Below are 18,957 nucleotides of genomic sequence, written 5' to 3'. Positions count from 1 at the left end.
CTCTCTTTGAATTCAGAATAACATTTTTTCCCATTGTGTTTTTCTAGTTTAATGCTGGTGAAATTCCATTGAGTTTATGGGCAGCTACTCTGCTATAAAACTGATATAGTAGAGTATTAAGCTTTCCTACTCAGTTTTTCTTTTATCACCTCAGATAAATACGACTTTTTATAGAAATACAGTCTATTTTTTCTAAAAGGTCCCACTTGTCTGGTTTATTGTTCAGAAGCTTTTATAGATGTTTACCCAAAGTTGGACATAATGGTTGTTCACAGCACATGAACAGATAAATAAAACGCCACCAATTTCCTTTATCCCCCAAATTCTCTTCCATTCCTCAAAATCCAGCCTTCTTGGATTTTTCATCATGCTCTAAAGGTAACTTTGGAAGATGTGTGTCACTGGCCAGAATTACCAGCTCACATTGCAAGAGCGATACAGGTTGTTGCAACACCAAAATCATGCGCTTTAGTTATAAAAGGCCTTGTAAGAGGCACCAGTATGAAGCCAACACATTTTCTTCACTGCATCCCTCCAGGTACCAAGAGCATTTCAGCGCTCGAATGAAATGGCAACCAGCTGGCATTCAGAGAAACTCCAGGTTTGCCGATTTGTTCGTAACAGTGCCACAAGCAGACACAGGCACAGACCTGAGGCCCATCAGCCTACTACACATTAAACTCCTGTTCTCTGTCTTTTGCACTGTGGTTTCATATGTCTGATGTCATGTCCAGAGAGCATCACAGCCATCATGTGGGCCACATCAACAAGAGAAGCATAGTATATCACTTAGGAATAATTTTGCTCCTTTATTATAATGAGAGGAGTATTATATAATCTGGCTTTCAACAGATGTGGAGAAATCAGAAATTAGGACCTTTTGACCAAAGCTACAGCCAACCATCCTCAAGAAAAAATGTGATGTCCAAGGGGCAACAGTAGCTTTTAAAAAACCCTGAAGATTCTTGACTTGGAGACAATCAAAATTGTGCTGGGACTTCTGTGGCACCTCAAAGGAGCCCCAAGCCATGTTGGACTTTTTGCCCATCAGTGGCTTTGTCCTTAAACAAGCAGCATCCCTATGCAGCCAGCCAAGATAACCTCCTAGCAGCTCTGTGCCATCAAAGTAGCACAAAGTACCTAGAGTGTCCCACTGAGTGAGGCAGCCAAGCCCTTTGCCTGCCCAGATACAGCTTTGGAAAGATCTGACACATTCGTTACTCACATGACATGCGTTACTCATTCTGAGTACAATATAGCAAGTGTTACTCGGTATTAGGATGACTACATGTCCTGTACTGACAGTGTAATAAACAGAATGCTGTAATAAATCTTCTTTGGCAAGAGCCTGTCTTGCTCTTAGTGACAGTATCGCCATTAAAGCTGTGTCTGCAGGTTTAATCTCTCTGGCTGCTCTTTTTAGGCTGGCGGTCTTTTCTGAAGTCCATTTCCTTCCTTGCTACGTTATCAGTTATTACTGACAAAGGGTGGATGGCTCAAACATTTGCAAACAAATGTGGTAAGATGGTCCCTGCCCTGAAGAGAATGTCATTTACTTTGGATACAGACAAATTAATCTTCTACTCTGAACTTCTGATTTCCTTACCAAAACTTTACCCCCACTAGCGTGCAGCCAGCAGTGCCAGACCTGCGCTGTGGGAGAAGAGCAAACCACAGACCTGTGGGGCAGGAGGGGAGATGGCTGCGGTCCCAGCCTTGCACCATGGATTGATTTTCTCATCTGAAGGGCAGTTAACAAGAAATGCATGAGCAATGAAGGAAACAAGATTCCACGGTTTTCCCCTACCACCTACACTCTGTGTTGCGTTCGGCCTCTGGGTCTTACATCTCCGATGCAACAGTATCCTGGCTGTAACAGCAAGGGTGGAAGTGCCTTCTCCCCTTTTCCTCCTTAGCTTACCCATTAAAGCGATTTCATCCATGATGGGAGCTGCAGTGCCAAACCTCTTCAGGCACAGTGAGCCCAGAACTAGGGCTCCTGTCTCCTGATCCCCTGCTCAGGTGCACCCTGTCAAAGATGAGGGGGAGGCATCAACTCTGTTAGGGTTTTGAGTAGGTCCACGTAGTTCCTTGGTCAGCTATAAGCTAATCATAGGACAGAAACAGCTGTTGCAGTGCCCCAAGGGCTGGAGAATAGCAGACAGCCAGGATTGCTGCTTGGGACTTACCAATGACACCCTGGCCCCTTCCAAATTCAAGAGGTCAAGATCTGTCCCTGATTGCATGTCACACTAAAACTACTTCTGCTTTAATATGCTCACTGTTAAGCCAAAATGAACTCCTCTATATACAAAATACTTTTTTCTGAAAATCTGGCCATGCTGACTTATTGACATGACCTTCCCCAAAACAAAAGGCATCTCTAAATAGCTCACACTTTGTGAGGAGTTGAGAGTGAAACACAGGTGAAACCTATTATTTTAAACTTCTGTATTAGTAGAGATACATTGGCAGAGAAAAATAAAATAAACCTCGCTATAACCTTGTAGTTCAAACCCTTTTTTAGATAGTTGGCTTCACTTTCAAACAAGTTTTATAACAAGAGCAAATAAACTCAAAATATTTGATGGTAACCATCCAAAATGCTTGGAGTTTTTGACATGCTTTCACATGTACTTCTTGGCTGCTATAAACAGCAGGTTAGTGTCAACATGTGTTTCTCCTGACTGTTGCCCTTCCGAGTCCCCAGGAGGCAAAGGCACTTCATATCAGCCTTCCTGAAGGTCACATTTGCTCCTGCTCACACGTTCTGCAAATACAGAGCTCAGTTTCGTATCGGTCAAGGCAGGGACATCAGTAAATGTGCATGTTCTGCAACACCAGATGAGCTGTTACTATTCTGTTACTATACTGAGATTTACTCTCTTTGTGTCCTGACTAATCAATCCACTTACAAATTATTTTCTGCCTTCAGCCACTGTGATTTTAAAACTATGTAGCCCATTTGGATTTCCTGTATACCTGCATGACAATAAAATCAAATGTTATTTACAGGAAGGTTTGAACACTTATCCTGGACTCCATGTGTTCATGTAAAGTTTTTTTCATGCTTTTTTCCTTTGTGCCTTTGCCCTTTAATAACTTTATACTTACGATTGCACAAATATTACGTTTTCACTGGGGCCACACCGCTTGTCCAGACTCAGAAGTTCAACCATTCAAATGGCACATACAAAACCAAGAAGCGGTGCAAATACGTACACCTGCAACCCGCAGGTGCAGGTAGGAGCAACTGAAATTTTAGGCATGCATAAGTTGAGGCCAATGTTTGAGAGAACAGGTCCCACTCCTCACAGTAGCTGTTACATTTACATATTCTGACAGGCTTCTGGCAGTAGGCAGCTGAAAGTGATGAGCTGTCTCAACAGATTAAAATTAAATTCTGTTGAAGAAAACAACATACAAAAATTATGTTTCTGTATAATCTGTGTGATTAAATGTTATTTGTTTCAAAGCTAATGTTTCTGTCACTTTCAATTACAGCTTTTGGAAGCTTTATTCTGCATCATTTAATCTCTTTAAATAACTCTCCTGTTCAGCTTTCTTATAGGGATTGGCACACTTAGTATGAATATTGCACTTCTACTACAATAACATCGCTGACTCTAATTTAGAATTATGTTAATAACATCTGCCCTCCCTTAATGCCTGGAAGTTGAAAAAAGAAAAGGAACAAAATCAAATGAAGACACACTCAGGAACTTTTTTACTGGTCAAGTTATATGGAACAGGCTGTATACGTCACATTTCTGTGACGAACAGATAAAAAATTAATCCTTTCTAAACAGTGACAGACATTTCTTGTTGGAGAATGTTTTTTGAAGCATTCCTTTTTTTTATTTAGTATTCTAAAAGCTGAAGCTTTGAACAAATTTTTCATTTGTTTTTGCTGTTTTCAAGTTTTAAAACACTGAAATTGAGTTAAATTATAATGAGGTTAAACAAATTACAACTTGTTCAACTAGTTTGAAACTCTTGTTGACATAAATGAAGTTAGAGAAAAATTCCTATTTTGTTGAGAGAAGAGCCTTTGAATCAAAAGCAGTATAAAAACTGATCTCCATGTCAACATTTGACTGAATATTTTTCCTTTATTAGTCTAAAGAAATTATCATTTATGTCCAAAGAGGAAGCTACACTTGCAATTAATGAGTAAGTGGAAGAAAGCGGGGGAGAGAGCTTTGCTAGCAAAAAAATAAAAGGGCTTTGTCACCAAACGCTGCTCTCCAAGGCGAGCTCTGCCACCTCGTGGGCTGCTGCCCTCTTACAGGGTAGAGCCTGGAGCTGGGGGGGGGAGCGCGAAGCAGCCCCTAGGAGAGTACAAAGCAGTATAGGGAGAATTGGGGGGGGGAAGAGTATTTAAAATAAATTGTAGAAAGAATTTTGTTAACACGAGGCGTTTGAAGTATAATCCTTAAAATTGTTATAAAGAAAATCACGTCATCAGGGCAGCAAGGCATATTTTTCTAGCTGATTTTTCCAGCTGATTTTTCCAATTGGTATTTCCAGATTTTAGCTTTTAAACCGTCGTTAGGTGTAGTGCAGCTATTCAGTGTTTGTATTGCTAGATCCGGGAGTGTTTTTCAGCTCCCAGGTCCAGGTACAAAGTCCGTGCAAGTCCCAGATCCCTGTAAGAACACGACCTGCTGTGCTGCGGCCACAGGCCCTGGCACCCTGACTCGCGGGTAAATTTATCTGTACTGACCCCAAAGCATCACAAGTTACACCCTGGCAGGCATAGTTCAGCTTCGTGACCCAGATATACTTCTTTTGTAGCTGTTTGTCATTTTTTTAAACAGAAGTTCACAGAACTATGCAAACCACTGTTTTTTCAATTTGCTGACCTAAACAGAAACCTGAATAGAGTTACAAACAGACAAGCCAAATCGATTTTTTCTTGTCAAATGAACAGCTGGAAAGAGAGGCTGGATCAACCTACAAAATTTCTTTGACTAAAAAGAGTAATCATTAAGCAGTTGAAAATACAAGCTTGGTGATTTCCAGCTGAGAACGTTATTTAGTGAACGTTTCCTTTTTAAAAATGTCGTGCCGCTTTGGCTCTTCTTGCATTTCGAGGAAGGAATAAAACTACTAATAAATCAAGGCAAAATCAGCAAATACTTCCAGTTGCCCCCAGTTTTAGCATGCTCCTGATTCAACAGCTCTATTTGAGGTGCATAGACAGCCTTTTGTTTTTTGACTTGAGATTTCTCATGGTGACCTTCCTGGCTAGCAGCACCAAACTGGGCAGGACTGGTTGAGGGGCGTGGGGAGACCCCTTGTTATCTGATGGTTCCAGTGTCATCTCACATCTCTGGCTTCCTGACCTTGATTAGGTACAAATATGTGATCCAGCACCGAAACAAATTACTCAGCCTTGCAATGGAGAAAGTCTCTGTGCTGTAGAATGTGGCAGATAGCCACACAATGATATCACCTTGTGACATAAATATAGCTGTCCTCGTCACATGTATGCAATTTTAGCCATGTCAATCTAACCAACAGTTTGCATGCAATCTATCAGAGGAGGTACAAAAAGATTTTTAATATTTGACTTAATTCTTTGAACTGAAAAGCCACAAGAAATAAGAAAGAGGAGGATGTCTGTGAAAATGTCACATTTACAGGGATAAATTTTTGTATTACAGAGTTTGGCTATTCTTGGCTAAACAAACACGCTCAGCTCTTAAAGGAAGCGGCTCCTTTGTTATTCCGCTGTGACAAAACTGAAGAAAAGAGTGAGCTGGAAGAAAATTCTCAGATATATCCATATGGCTTTGATCCCTTAGGTCTCATTTCCAAAGTAAGATGAGAACTTAAAACATCAGGCGCTTTCAGGAATTGTAACTACTTGTTATAAGAGAAATCTCTGAATTTCTAGCGCTTGACAAACTGCTAATGAAAACAAGGACCTAAATGAGATGTGTACAAAAGATACGGTTCAATTTTGTTTCTCAAGTGACTGAGCACATAGACAAATCTACCTGAATTGCTGGAAGTCATTGGGGTAAAGTTAAAAAATAAGGAAGGGGGAAAAAAAGGTGCATTTCAATAGATTTCAAGCAATATACTTGGAACCATGTTTATACATTATATACTTTTTAAATTATAAATTAATCAAATATACTGAAGCATCAGAGATTCTAGGTGACTGCTTTTGTAGCTGCCTTTGTACTGAAGGCATATACAATAGTTAAATAGATTAAGAAGAGTTAAAGGTTAGCAGTAGATAGATAGGGAAAGAAGCTGTGATTTTGATTTATTTATTGATGAATCACATGCTACAATCTTATTTCATTGATCGGGGCTATAAACTAGCCATACTTTCATGATGATGCAAAAATAGGAAACTCTATTATCCTACTAAACGTTTTTCAATGAGCAGTGTTTTTTTTAATAAGTAGTCATCCGAATTGCTGAGGTAATCCATATTTTAATGTAAACTCTGGGGAGTTTACATGACAGTTCCTTACATTTATTTTTAGTTTTATAATGCTCATTTAATAGCATCAGATTGATGAGATGGGTTTGAGGGAAAAAAGAAAGTAGCCTGGATGAGGGATGCAGGTATCATGTTTACCATTAACCTGTGGCAGAAAGAACAGAAGTCTGTAAATCAATGAAGCAGAAAGGTAAAGATCTCCTGTAGCAGCCGACAAAAACTTCTAATTTGATTCCATATGATGAAGAAAAAAAAATCCTGAAGAAAGATGACCTCTCTTCTCTCCCAGGACCATTAGGAGAGCATTTATTAAATACAGTACTACCAACGATATTTTTAATAAGCACTATGCATCGTATTTGCAGTCACTGAGATTTAAATCAGGAAGATAATCTTTCTCTGCTAGCTCACCAGATACATGGAAGCAGCAGGCAATACAGTTTAGTTCTCCCTCTGCATTCTCAGCTGTTGTGCGACTCCTACTTTTCTCACTTAGGAAGGTCTGGCTGCTCTGGAAAATATGATGTGTCACCAGACCCTTTAAAATGTGGTCAGTATTCACCAAGATTATCATAGCAGTCATATCATAATGAGATTAATTTAATCTTGGTAGCAGAAGCAGAGCAAAACAGATTATTTGCATCTTTTCAGGGTGGTTAGGACCAGGATGAATCTAGCTCAAAATTAATGAAATTCAGTATTTCTATGGTGGTTTTAAAAGGAATTTGATGGACTCTTTCCCTGGGCTGCTGACAAGAATCCATATCATAAAACCCTCCCTGAATCATACTAGTCTGATACCTTGGTCCAGAGAGAGGAGAGCAGAGCAGTACAAGAAAGGACCTCAAAGAGCCCACAGCATGCTGCCTTCTCCGATTATGGAGGGTCTACTCAGCTTGGCTTGGGAGTTAAGGCAAGGCTTACAAAAGGTAAGGCAGAGACTAGAGGAGCACATTCAGTTGCAGCTAGATTTGCATCCTTTATCTATGGGGAAACAACCTGATGATTCAGGCCAGTGCAATAAAACTTCCTGCTGTTCTGCCCTATATACTAGTACTTGAGTTTTTGTTACCATTCAAATTCTGCCACAGTAGGAATCTGCTCGTGCTGCACATCATTCTTGTGTCACCCATGATTATAAACCACCCACCTCCTGAGGTTTTTTACAAGCAATAATTTATTTTTAAAAATAAAAAAGCATTTTAGGTTATTTTTAAACAAAACCAAACCTGTGAGTACGTGAGCAGCAGCAACTATAGCTGAAGGGGCCAATTTGTTTTTCTCATCCAGAGCCTCATGCAGTGTCATTTTTCTTTTCACATCCCTGTGCTTTTCAAAACACCAGTTTATGGCACAATTCATAGGGCTCACAAACGCACTTTCCTTCGGAGTCTTGTATGTATTCTCCTGAGGACCTCAGACAATTACAGTAAAATATAGAAGCATCAATTGCAATCTTTTCACACAGCATGGTATTACTCCTGCTGAGGTTTTAATTTGTCCTGAGACTGTACATATCAGCAGTTTTTCAAAATTACATTATAAACTGATACTTCATTCGGCCTAAAATCCAGATTATTTTCTTGTTGTACCAAGGCTGCCCAGACACTGAAATGAGTGTGGTTCCCAAGCTCGTAGGCGAAGGGACTTGGGATTTAAGGATTCAAGAGTTGCCCAGATTGGTAATTACGGAACCTTGCCAGGCTGGGAAGCAGCAAGGGTCTAAGGACCTTCCTCTGCACATAACACTAGCACCTGGCAGAGGAAGCAGCAGAAAGCATTAGATACAAGACTATATGATATCCTGGGATATGGGGGAAGAGAACGTGGATAAAAACTGGTGGAAGAAAGTGTGGAAAAATCTCCCACCTGCAACTCTGCATGTTGTTTTTGCTATTTTGTCTACGACAAATTTTTCAAAGTCATCTCCTGTTCCCTCCAAAATCAGTGGGACTTTTAGTCTACTTACAATGACACACAGACTGCTTGAAACAACATCCATACAAATCAGTGGGAAAATTTGAGTTTACATAGATTTGCATTAGGTTGCACCTTCACATTTCCTTTCAGTAAAACAAAGAATCCCTATTCTACTGCAAGTGGGACATAGTTTATCAAATATATCTAAAAATCATAGCCCAAATGAACCGCTATATAATACAAGTTAATAATAGTTATTCTAAGCAGGATCTGAAGAAAGCCACCTCATGCAATGTAATCATAAAAGCTAGGAAAAAAGCTACATTTTTTATTTTCTTCAAGTCGTTTTTCTGAGGCACTCTGTCTTCTATGCGATTTTCAAGAAGTTTTACAAAGCAATATTGGAAAGTTTCACTGGTTAATATTCCACTGAGAAGCGATAGGACTATTTTCTGAGTATTTCACTACAGCAACAAGGCTATAGAAGGCTATATATTGTTAATAAAGAGATTTTAAAATTCAGGATTTCCTTATATGGCATATAAAAATCAAAGATGCCATTCAGCTAGATCAGGAATAAAGCATCATTTAATAGAACACACTTTGAAACAGAACAAAAAAAGCCCAAGAGCCGCTCTAAATTACTTTTAAATAGGAACAATAGCCCTTATTACTTCTTTAACTCTTACCTCCCTCTCAATACCTCCAAAATAGTTCTATGTAACCTTGTAAGTAATTTTTAGAATGCTGACAAAGTGTAAATTTTGCTAATTGCATCTGGCCTCCTTCTCGGCAAACCTAATACAGAGATGACTGAATTGCAGAATAACATTCTGTCATGCCTGTGTGCCTACAAAATAATTCCAAGGTTTAAGAAAGATAGGATTCTAAATCAGAAAGACAACAAATCAACAGATCAAATGCTGTTTCAAACTCTGATCAATATCTGATATTGCATGATGAAGTAAAAGCTCTGTTCTTAACTATCCACCTATTTATCAGTTATTGCATGTGAAGAAAGACATTCTTTCTGATCTTTACAGGCAATCTGCTTACTTTTTGATATGTAAGACTTAAATAGCCCTGTTTTTACCTTATTTTATAAATTTAATAGGACATAATTAGCTTTACATAAATAATTCATCCACAGTATTTGATTGTTAGAAACAAACAAACTTTGGACAAACCCTTTATTCTGAAATCACAGGATGACTGACACCAGCATGTGTACAATAGGCAAACAGCAAGCATTATATTATATTGATGAATGATGTCAAGGACATGCACCATATGGTGTTCAATGATAAACTGAAGTTGAAAAAAAAAAAAAGGGGAGAGGAAAGCAATGACTCTTTACTTGAGGGTGCTTCTGTAACATTTAGCAGAACAGCTGAATGGCCAAGAATGAGTATTCCACTATACTACTAAATATATTGTAAAGTTAGTAAGATTTTAAATCTAATAAATCAAAGTTTCTTTGTATATAGTAGACAAAAGCCTGAACCTATGGAAATCTACAACAAAATAACCATTTCCTTCACTATGATAATAATTTCCTCCCATTTCTATAATGATTTAATAATTAAAGCTTTTGATAGTACCAAAATTTTTAACAATGTCATCTTTTAAACTTACATATCTGACTTTTCACAGAGGTTCTTTGACTACTGATAACAGTATGGGCTTCACACGTATCCAAGCAGCTATACAGTAAAGCTCATCAGCTGCCTTCTGAAATCAGTGGAAGGTTTCAGAATTGTTTTGATAATCACTAGTTTGATAAAAATGATTTTTCTGAAAGAATAGTGTACCTCCTAGAACAAAATTAAGACTTTAGATGTCTATTAGAAATACACAAAAATTTCTATTTAGAAGTAGAAGCAAATTGTCTGTTTGTATCTTTAGTATTACCAAGTTTAGATAAGGTAAAATATGCAAGATAGGCTCAGTGATGTGGTTCTGAACGTACCTCCACATCTACGTGTTTGTCTTCTTCCACAGTCTTAAACATCTAAGAAAACCCTTCCTCAATCTTTTAGATACCTTGTTCTAAGGCACTTCTCCTGCAATGCCTACAGAAGTTTGTGAGTTTACACTTGTATCAATGCTTAAATAAATTTTTGTATGTGATATTGCTATAAGTTATTTACCCTTATCATGTTCTCTCCTTGCTGTTTACTAGCTTCATTTGTTATGTCACATTTCAAATTAGATTGGGAGATATTTGGGGAAGGAATCATTAGCAGGTTGCAATCAGAACTCTAATTATGCTGCTGCTGGAGGGTGCTGAGGAAGCCATAGCTGAGCGAACAGATGTACTCATTTTTAATAGGGGAAGTCATGTCACAGTAAATCACTGCTCTGTTTTCTAGAATATGGGCCAATTTGAAGGACTTGCAGGTAAAAAGTGGTAACAGAACTGAAATTGAAAAGGCGTGACATACCTGACATGCTCGGTGCAGACACTTCGTGCTGCTGCTCAGACACTGCACACTGCTGCAGAATGCAAATGGACCCAAGACTTCTTCCACTGGTTACCAACAAAGCAGCAGAAAGGCCGAGTTTCTGGAAAAGATAAACAAGATGCTGACAGGAAGAGGTACAAGAGAAAGGAAGGGTTTATTGCCTGGCAACGTTAAAGAATCACAGTAGCTTTTTCTGAGGGCAAGATAATTTACCAGCAGAGGCACTAATGGCCTAAAAAGCCAAATTTCTGCTTCCTAGAAGAAATAGTCTGCTCTGGCTGAGTGGAAGAATGACAGAAAAGATATAGAAGCTAATTAAGAGCTTACTAAGCTAAGCAGGAAGCTTACAATTACAAAAGGGCCTAGGTCTGTAGGCCCTGAATAAATACATACAACTTGACCTTGTCTGGACTAAATCCCCACATAAAGCAATGGAAAAAAAAAAACAGTCCAAGCTGCAGGCAGACACTGTACATCTGAGTTCACTAGACGCAGGCACAGTGATGGAGATGAGACTGAAGATAAATGTGGGAGAACACAGCAGCTGGACCAGAGAACTCTAGCTCAGCGCCCTCTCGCAGCAGCCGAAGACGCACAGGACAGAGTAGAAAAGCAGGGAAAATAGAGTGAGAATTTCTCTGGACATTCTCCCAGCCTTCAACAATTGTGTCCCAGGGGCTCTGAGCTAGATGCGGCTCCCACAAATTTAGTCAACATTACAGATTTTTCTTCTGTGAGTTTATGCAGCCTACTCCCTGAACTCATGTAATCTTTCAGCCTCCACAGTACCCTGTGGCAAGGACTTCTACCAGCGTAACTATGCCCCGAGTTGAGAACCACATTCTTCTCCTTGTTTTGAACCTGTCAAGTGCTACTTGGAGTTCATGCCCCTGAGCTCCCACAAGCAGCACAAGCAATCCGTCTCCTGGGCTTAAGGTTTTCCAGGAGGCAGGCAGCATGCCTGCTCAGTGAGGACTGAAGCTAGGACCAGGAAGGCATACAGTACTTACGCTTCTTTATACTGGTGAGAAAGGACAAGGAAAGCGTGTCAGCACTGTATCATCTATACTACCCAAGACCAAGCATGTTCCTCGGCGCAGTTTTGGCCCATTCTCACCAATGCTTTCTAAGCCAATGCCAAGGCATGCTCTGGAGAACAGCACATGCTAGGATTGTTCCTAACAGGCAGCATGGAGAAGACTGCACCACGTCTGGCTTCCTCCACCTTATCCAGTCCTCCAGCACTACCCTAGCAGGCCCTTCATCCTCCAATACATGCCACATGCACTCATGTCGTACCCCTGGATATGTCATACGTATGTTCAGTGTCGTGCTATGAAAACTTCATTCTGGTGGGATGCAACTCAGCCCTCACGTTATATCAGACACTCAAGGTGGAAAAAAACACGTAAAAAATAGTTCTTATGTCTTAGACACTCCCCATGGGGACCAGAGATTGAGGGCTAAGTGTTATGTAGTCTCTAGGCTAGGCACACCAAAGTCTGTATTGCTCAACTTCAGAGCATGGTCCCTAAGCCTAGTTTGATTTAGTAGCACACATATAGGCTTAGTTTACACCTATACTGACATATCACAGAGGGTCAGGGCCCATAACATTAAATTATTTACATGATCCTTGGCACGATTTTGACTTGGGCCAATGAATACTCACTCAAAGGGAAGCCTAGGTGTTGCCTGGGTAATAGCAAAGGTCAGGAGCTCTTCTCAGTAGGCCCCATGGATGGGAACAAACATTTCGGTGTCCTCCATATCATTTGGTGACAGCTGGTCTCATTAATAGAGAATGGTCACTCTCTGGTTTCATTTACTAGTACAGGCATTTGTTGTGATTAGCAAGTAGAACTGTACAAGTTATATAGCCTTTCAGATATGACCTGCAATGTAGTATGTCTAGAGCACTCCAGTGGAACCCACTGGCCAGGTCCAAAAGGATGTGCTGGTGCCCAAAGAAGCAGGATATGCTGATCTGGCTCTTTACCTCTTTCCTATAAAGCTTGTTAGCTTATCTTTTAGGTACAAAGAACTCATCTCAGTTCTGACCTCTGATACAGACTTCTAATTAGCCACCATACAAGGATATTACAAATTGCTAAAAGGAAAGATGCCTAAGTGCAGAGAATGTAGTAGAAAAAGAACAGGTTCCAGAAAGGAAAATTTTGTAGGTAGCAAAAGTGACAGTCTGTGCACATGTACTTTGAATGTTACTCATAGCAACAGGATCCCTGTAAACAATTGTCTTAATGAAGAGCTGTTTAGAAACAAGGAGGTCCCTTATCACCCAGATCAGAAGCTATGAAAAAACAGAGGCCATTTACAAAACTATCAAGAGTCAACTATCAAGTTGGCACAAGCATGGTCTTGCCAACCCCTTACACACAGCTGACTCCACAGCAGGAATTCCAGGGATCTAGACTGGTAAAAAACGATTACGTTTATTGCCCATTTAGCTCACTGGACCAGCTTTTCATGGAATTAAATGAGCACAGTAAAAGAAAAGGGTACAGGGTAGAAAGTTGTGGAGGGGAAGGAAGCATGGCAGCCACAACGTAGTTTAAAAATGTTATAAAGTGCTAGCTTATGCACCTTGTTTCTCTATCACAATACTCAGTGCTGTCACATACATGCAGCTAGAAAACAATCCATACATTTTAACATCTGTACATCTGAAGAATGGACTTAACGATTCTTCAAGGCCTGAATACTCTGATGGTTTAAACTGATTCTTCCCGATGATAGACACCTGAGGCAAAATGAAACAAAAGAACTGCTTTGCCATGAATACAGCAAATTAGTCATATGAACTCAGTCCTGCTTGCACTAAAGTTAAGGAATAGGCTCTTCACACAATTGAAGATGAGTTCTTCACTGTAAGGAACTGTAAATTCAGACAGATATCTGAAGAAGCAGAAGTGTAAAATGAGATGAAGAGAACTACTGCAAAATATTTACTCAATCTATTATGTCTAATGACAAGTTATTCTTGAATTTTTTTTCTTAATTTCAACAGCATAGCAGTCTGTTCCTTAAGGTGCGTTTAACAGTTAATGCTGAGCTCTGCATTGCCTACTTTAACAAAACCCACTAATTTTAAAGTGATCTTGCCTTTAAGAACCAGAGGACCAAACAGAAGACCTTATGACGCAGTTTTCCTTTTTGTCCGACAATAAGAAAAGCAGTAGTTTTGTCACTACAGACTTGTAGTATTGGAGAACAGGAAGTCAATCATCTAATCTCAGCAGGTGAAGCTTTTCAGCACAACGAGCTCTGGGATTGTGGTTCATTCCAATTCCCATCAACAGCAATACAGCTGTATGAAGATGCATCAATACTAACAGCTCTTCATAGCAGGTATTGCTCTGTGGTAATTTTCCAAGACCACATTTATGTAATAGTGTTATGTGCACAAGTCTACTGTTAACAAAGACAGATAAATCTGTGGTTTTCTATTCCTAGTTTCTTTTGTCATTGTGTACTGGACATTTTAATGTGTAAAAACAGAAAGTTGAGCATGTTTTGTTGTTATAGATATGTTTATAACAGAAACACATTTACATCGAGTGTATGAGAATACACTGCTTTTAACTGAAAAGGAAAGTGGGAGTATAAATTTTTGTTGGTCATACACTCAGCATTGCTTTTCACACAGATTACAGAGAACTGTTCCCATCTCAGTAAGCAGACGCCACCTACTCACATATGAACAGGGCTGGCCTTAGATTAGCTAGTAAATCCAAGTAAAACTCCGATGAATTTACTGACTGACTAAAATGTAAAAAATCAAAAGATGGGCAAACTTCACTGAAACTGACATTGAACGTCAGATGAAAGCTGAAAATGAAGAGTCTCGGGAGAAAACTAGGAGATTCAAAAGCTTCAGTATGTCCAGATTCAAAAGCTTCAGTATGTCCATTGATCCAGTAAAAATGGAATCACTTTACAAGGGAAAAGACAAATTAGGACATGAGAAAGACCGATGAGACCTGGAAAAAAGAGAGATCCTTCAAATATAATTTTATAATTTTATAGGAGATTAAATTATGGTAGTCAAGCTCTAATATATTAGTGGATTCATAAAACATAGTATATTCTATAGAATCTTCAAGTTTCAGTAAATGTGTGGGAAACATGATTAGGGACAACCAATGTGTTCTGCCAATGGCACAGCATAGATACAGGCTTGGGTAACATCGGATTATAGAAACTTTCTTCACAGGAATGCAATGGAAATCTGATTTTTGTGTCCCACATTTATTGTCATCTTTGGAAATACATTAAGATGTGTTCCGAGGTGTCTGATTTAATTTATTAATGTTCTATGAATTCAAAGAAGCTAGGCTATTTATTGTCTGGAGGAAAGTTAAAAAAAAAAAAAAGCTATAAGATGCTAGAAATCTAGAAAACATCTATTATCTTAGGCACATGAGTTAGAATATTACAGGCAGAGCTAGCTAGGAATTTTTTGATGTAACTTCTTTCCTGTACATTCATCTGACTTTTTGCAAAAATGTATTATTTTTCATTAATTTTTCATTGTAAAAGTATCTCAAGTCAATAAAAACATCACTAGTTCAAGTACTGGTGAGAATGAAAGCAAAACCCCTCACATTTCAAAATAATTGATAGTCCTTAGTGAATGACATCTATTCTTGCTCAGAAAGAGACAAAAAACATCATAAGTCAACATCTTCACAGAATTAATTCCTAATTACAGGTCAAGCACCAATACTTGTTCATATATTTAAATATCTGACAGCATGTCATTCTTTAAAGAGCTTTGTGATGAGCTTCCGTACAGAACTTGTATGTCTTGTTTAGAATACATGCAGAAAAGAACGATGAATATTTCTTAAGCTACTGAGTCAGTTTCAGAATACCTGCAAATTCAAGTCTGCAGTCCTAAGTGGGCAAGAGCTTCCTTTGTTTCAGTTCTTCTGTTATGGCAAAATGCTGGCTGATGGAAGCTGAAGAACATGGCTATATCTTCTAGTTAGCGACCTTGTAAATCTCAAGGGGAAAGACCTAAATTACAAATTAGAATAGCCTACATTTTTTATCAAAATCTTCAGCAGAAAATAAGCATGTATTCAACATAGCTATAGTTCATCTGAAGAATGGTTCTGTAACTCTACATGTCCCCAGACGGATGTTTGAATTTATGTTCAAAAAAATTTCAACTGTCTCCTTATGTTTTTCTATCATGATTAACTGTGCTGCTGTAAATCATTCTTAAATGTGTAGCTGGACAATTCCTAATGGCAGAAATAAAAGGTTTTAGGTTTGCACAGCTACCCACAATTGAGGCCACAGAGCCCTGAGAACAGCAAAACATCTCTCATCTCCTTTTCTTCTAATTCTCCACGCACACTAGAGAGTAGGGAACCTGAGCAGGGTCTGGCCCTTAGCAGCAGGAGTTGGAACATGAAGAAGTACCAATTAAATCAGAACAGTTTATAATACTGCCAGATCCTGAGTGCATGAAAATGTGATACTTCTGCCTTTTCTTTTTCATACACCTATTTCTTTTCATTTTTCTACTTCTTTAGTAAAGGGCTTTGCTTAATCTTCTCCAGGTGGACAAATGTACAAAAGCTTTTGCAGTAATGATTGATTGACAGGATGTATCCTCCAATTAAACGTTATGTCTGTAGCCTTTTCCAGAACACACTTTCACGGGCTGTGAACACGTATCTTCTTATATCTTTTTAGTTTGCCTCATTCTTGCATGGAAAACTTCTATGATGTTTTTATTACTTTAATTTTCCAGACTAGATAAAGGATTGTAAGATAAGCCATTAGACTCTCAAAGAACTAGGATTTCTGGGTTTTACATCTCTTATAAAGAAGCAGCTTCTTCAATGCTGCCAATCTATATGGGATATATTTATGGTTTTTTTGGCTACTACCATTATATGTTGTTCTTTTCAGTACCACATTCAATCTGCATGACATCAGCATGTCACCAGTAGAACAGATGTCACTTTATTAGAGTTGTCTTTTTTTTTTTTTCTCCCCTGCATTGTAATTAGTGATCTGGTCTTTCTTGACATGCTACAATTCACTTGCAGCAATACAGGCACTCTGATGGGGACAGGGTGATATAACTTAGAGTGACAGCCAACACGGTGGCAATAATCTACTAAAATAGTTGAAACTATCTTGCTCAGCTAAGCAGCCTGAAGGATCAAAGGATGCCAAACAGTCTTCTGTCTGAAAAACACAAGTTGTTGTACAGCAAAAGGGTACTTGGACTTGTTACTGGCTACTTGGATCACTAGCAGCAATCATGCTGTAAAGATATGTAGGAGGTCAGTATAATAATGCTCTAATTTGTTATAACACTGTTTCAATAATCAGTTTAAAACTGGTTAAAATCTCTCTATATATATTTAAACACTGGAACCAGGTCTTGTAATTTTACTTAATTTTGGATATAAGATGGAACTTCTTTTATAGTGCCTGACATTGTGTCACTTTCTAATAACACGGCTGCTGGTAGTAAAAGGCTGAAAATGCCATTTGTAGTTAAAATCTCTATTTTCAGATACCTTGTCTGGTTTATTCATGCAGAGAAGTCATTTTACCTTTTGACCTTTCTGCTGGACTGAACAAGTGAAGACATACTTTAACAGTCCTTATGTTTGAGTGAATTGTGACTGCAGCTGAAACTGCCACAGTCTCCTGTATTATTGATATTAATTTATTTGTAATACACTTGGCCAAACCATTCCATTTTATGTATTTACTTCTTTTTGTTTAGATTTATAGTGAAGTTAAAAAATTAATGAAGTAGAAAATCAAAGCGTTCTAGAGCATTTTAATCAGATACAAAGTACCACAACTGCAATGCTTCATGCAGGCCCAAATTTTAAAATGGTAAGATTTTTACTTAACAAACTGATTTCTAATTATTTTTTATAACGAGGCAAGGAACAACTTAACTGAAAGCTTAAGTGTAAGCCCACGCTTAAAAGCATCACTGAGGTCAGGCACAATTCCCAACATTTTCTCCTCGGGATAACAAGAAATTCTATGGAAGTTTAATGATCTAATAATAAAAAGAGCTTAGGGCCTCTTCAGAGATGCTACATGTTATAAATTTACCTGTCCAATTGAGTGACAGAGGCTAGTCAATTAGAAATTTTTGATTTATTAAAGCAAGCGACCAGTAAGCAAAACAGCGCTGGGCGACCGGGGAGTCTCGTGCTCCACCAACGGCCGGCAACTTAACAGGTCTTTCAGTCCTCTCTTTATACCTTTTTTCACTCGCGCCTTCTTTCGAATCTTCCAATTGCAATCTACTCCGCTCCCCCCTCCCCTTCTACCTCAGGGCATGTTTTGTCTTGTCTGGGCTTGTTTTGTCTTGTTGCAGGGCTTGTTCTGTCTTGTAGCCAGGGGTATTCAAGGTGTTAAGCAATGATTTCTTATCATGCTGTTCCATCTTACTATACAGTTCTTTCATTCTTAGCATTACCATCTAAACTTTAATGCTTTAAGAAAACTTTAGCAAACATGGTTCTAACACATATCACAGGACTTAATTGTATAACACCTATAGACAAAGTTTGATGAACAAAACAGTTTACAGTTTATCACACTACATGTCTTCAATTCTTGATCTTGTTGGGAGCTGAAAGTATCTAAGAGGCTACCCGAATAGAGTCCTACCTGCTTAAGTCTGACCTCATCCAAAAAGGATTTTCACTGTCATTTTTGAAAGCCTGGAGAATCTGGCAGAGTGCTTGCTAGAAGCTGGCACGCATTAGTAAAAACAGTTTCTCTGGGGGCTGGAAAACACGAGTAGGTTATAAGGAGCTATCACAGAAGCTGCAATTAAGTTAAGCATGACATGGATAGACACAAGAAGAGTAGCAGCTGACTCAGAAATTATTAAAAAGTCAGGTACATGATCTGAAAGAGCTTAAAAAGGCTAGTCACAAATCTAGCTAACCAAAGAGAATACCAAAGGAATGAATGGTCAAATTCAGAGGATTACTCTGAAAAACAGCAGGTGCTGAGCAGAGAGAACAGCCACACGAGAAACACTGTAGACACACAAAATGTAAATGTAGAAAATGGCAAAGGAACAGG

Source organism: Phaethon aethereus, assembly GCF_964289735.1.
Source record: "Phaethon aethereus genome assembly, chromosome: 1".
Lineage (NCBI taxonomy): Eukaryota > Metazoa > Chordata > Aves > Phaethontiformes > Phaethontidae > Phaethon > Phaethon aethereus.
The sequence above is the reverse complement of the archived record's forward strand: the minus strand, read 5'-3'. Positions refer to the sequence as shown.